The 3181-nt window shown below is 51.4% G+C and overlaps 2 pseudogenes; both read right to left on the reverse strand.

Moving 5' to 3' along the window:
- Positions 1 to 613: 613 nt before the first annotated feature.
- On the reverse strand, positions 614 to 732 carry LOC143947573 (5S ribosomal RNA; annotated as a pseudogene).
- Positions 733 to 2828: 2096 nt separating this feature from the next.
- Positions 2829 to 2947, reverse strand: LOC143949366 (5S ribosomal RNA; annotated as a pseudogene).
- Between the last annotated feature and the right edge of the window lie 234 nt (positions 2948 to 3181).

Genomic DNA, 3181 nt, shown 5'->3' on the forward strand with positions numbered 1-3181 from the left:
GCCATCTCTAGTCCACCTGTCCGGTAGAACTGCAGGACCCTCAGCCGTGGTGGTAGGCCGGAACGGCCGCGGAGCACGATCTCGGGTGGCGGCCGCAGGAAACACCGGGGATCCGTAGGCCTTAGTAGGCCTCACTGGGCCGGAACCGGCCGCGGCCTCCCCGAGCGCCCCAGAGTCCAGGGAACGCCACCGGAGGGATCCTGGCAGGAGGGTGGACAACGTGGGGGGACCGATGGAGGTCTCTCACCTCTGCAGGCAGCAGGGCCAAGGCTTTTCCGGGAGGCCTCGGGGCAGAAAGATGGCGGCGGCCGGCGGACGGCAATGCGGCGGATCCGCGGAGTCCACGGGCCGCTGAGCACTGCAATATAGGCCCGGGACACCGCTGCGGGCTCCAACTAGCCGGCGGAGGTGGCTTGAGCAGGGATTGGGCACCGGATCGTGTGGATGGCGACGGATAGCTCCGCAGGTATCAGGAGCTTACAATCTAACATCCGTCGCCATTCGTGTCAGGCCACGCCCCCAAAAGAACACGCCCAACCCTCTTGACAAACGCCAAGATGGTCGCCTTGAGAAAAAAGCAAAAAAACAGGTCAAAGCCAACAACATAAAAAGAAGCCTATGGCACCTGGTATTCCCAGGCGGTCTCCCATCCAGGTACTAACCAGGCCTGACACTGCTTAGCCTCTGAAATCAGACGAGATCGGGAGCTTTCAGGGTGATGTGGCCGTAAGCGTTCTCTTCAAGACACGCCCAACCCTCTTCAAAAACGCCAAGATGGTCGCCTTGAGAAACAAACGAAAAAAACAGGTCAAAGCCAACAACATAAAAAGAAGCCTATGGGCTTACAGCGGACCTTAAAAGATGGGACCCACTAGCTCTGACATGGTTCGGACGCTGTAATGTGTTGAAGATGAACGCGATGCCACGACTTCTGTATCTACTACAAGCCTTACCTATCAAAATACCCCAGACTTTCTTTCATGTGGTTCGCTCAATCTTTATCAAGTTCCTCTGGCGTGGCAAACATACGCGTATTGGTAGGGCAATGCTATTGCGACCGAAATTGCGGGGAGGTATTGGCTTCCCGGAGCCTGCTCTATATTACACAGCGACGCACATGACACGGGTGGTTGACTGGTGCCGACATGGGGAACTGACGCTATGGGTCAAGCTAGAGCAGGAGATGGCGCGGGTTCCACTGGCTGGTCTGCCTTGGGCGGGGAGGCCATTGGAGTCCTGTGTGACTACTCACCCGTTAATTTGCCCCTCGCTCGCCGAGATGGATCGTTTTTTTCACCTTTCCCACCTGACTAACTTCCCTTCTCCTATGACCCCAATTATTGGACATCCTAGATTCCCTCCGGGCCTGTCTGACCAGGCCATTACCAGGCAAGCCCTGAAAGGGCTTCTGAGAGCAGCCCTATTTCTTGGACCCACGGGCTGGATTCCCACGGGGACCATACTGCTAGAGCAAGTACCTGTTGCAATGGATAGCTGGAGAGCTAGACAGCTCATCCATTTCCTCGGATCACTACCTAACCATTCGTTCTTCTCTAGACAATTCCACCCCTTCGAGAAACTTTGCCTGGATGATGGCCCAATTCGTGGTTCCCTCTCTAGGTCCTACCAAATCCTGACAGACGCACAATCCTCCACGGATCCGCCCTTCCTAGCTACATGGAAAAGGGACTTACAAACTACATTCTCCAAACCACAGAGGGACAGAATACTCTTTTTCGCCCATAAGACGTCACTCTGCAGTAAATATCAGGAGATCTCATATAAGGTGATCACACGCTGGTATCGTACACTGGCGGTGTTGGCCAAAATATTCCCCGGTCAATCTGACCGCTGCTGGCGCTGTGAGCAACAGGCTGGCACCATTCTCCACATTTTCTGGGAATGCCCTAAATTACAAACATTCTGGCAGCCTGTCCTGAGACTCATCCACAAGTTCACAGACATTTCCTTAGCCAATGATCCCACAGCAGTTCTTCTCAATCTAACTCCTATGTCGAGAAAGCGTTATCATAAGTCCTTACTTAAACATCTCCTCAATGCAGCTAGGGCCTGCATTCCAAGTCAGTGGAAACAGCAACTGCTCCAACGGTGACCCAGTGGTTCGCAAGGGTAAATGATATTGAACGAATGGAAGACCTGACTGCCACAATGAAGGATAAAATGGAGGAGCAGGGGAACAGATGGTTCTACTGGAACAGTTGTGCTTTTCGGAAGAATACCTCCGCGAGACATAGTAAGCTCATGGTGATCGTTGGAGATTGCTGTTCCAAACGTTGGACAGCTGATGAGCTGGTAAACCGAGGGCGTCTCTTGCTCCCAGGGAGGGGACCGCAGGGGACCCCACCCTATCCACTCTACCCACGACACCCCCTTACCCCTTCTTTTCCTTTTCTGCCATTTCCTTCCCCAATCTTCTCTTTCCCCTTCTCCCTCCTTTCAGTTCTACTATTTCCCTTCTTAACTCAAAAAAAGGGAAAAGAAAATGGTATGTTCCGACCTCATTTGACTACTACACAATACTCTTCCCCTATCTATGGATATCGAAACTCTTCGAGGGTAGCAGGGCTAGTAACAATAATATTTTAAGTGGTAGAGGATCCCAACGAGATGGAGCTTTAATCTCATCTTGATATGACCGCAAAGCTGTACACGTGCTATTCTCCTCGGACTTCTTACCATTGGCTCTGATATCCATGCAATATGATCGTTTGTTTGTAACTATTTGTATCACACATTCTTTGAAGTTGCCTTTGCATTGTATGTCGCATACTACAAATCAAAAAAATAAAAATAAAAATAAAAAAAGAAGCCTATGGCACCTGGTATTCCCAGGCTGTCTCCCATCCAGGTACTAACCAGGCCCATCGCTGCTTAGCCTCCGAGATCAGATGAGATTGGGCTCTTTCGGGGTGATTTGGCCGTAGCCACTCTCTTTGGGCACTCTGAAGCCTCTTGACAAAGGCCAAGATGGTCACCTTGGGAAACAAGCTAAAAAAAAAGGTCAAAGCCAACAACATAAAAAGAAGCCTACGGCATCCAGTATTCCCAGGCGATCATTAGCCTACCCTGATAAACTATGTGCTTTAAAGTGACGATTCCTCTTTTCGCCCACAGAGAAGGGTCTGGGATACTATTCAGGTGAGGGAGCATGGGGTTGCCC

The sequence above is a fragment of the Lithobates pipiens genome, unplaced genomic scaffold (genome assembly GCF_037356315.1).
Source record: "Lithobates pipiens isolate NorthernLeopardFrog02 unplaced genomic scaffold, aLitPip1_a1.2 Scaffold_30, whole genome shotgun sequence".
Taxonomy (NCBI): Eukaryota; Metazoa; Chordata; class Amphibia; order Anura; family Ranidae; genus Lithobates; species Lithobates pipiens.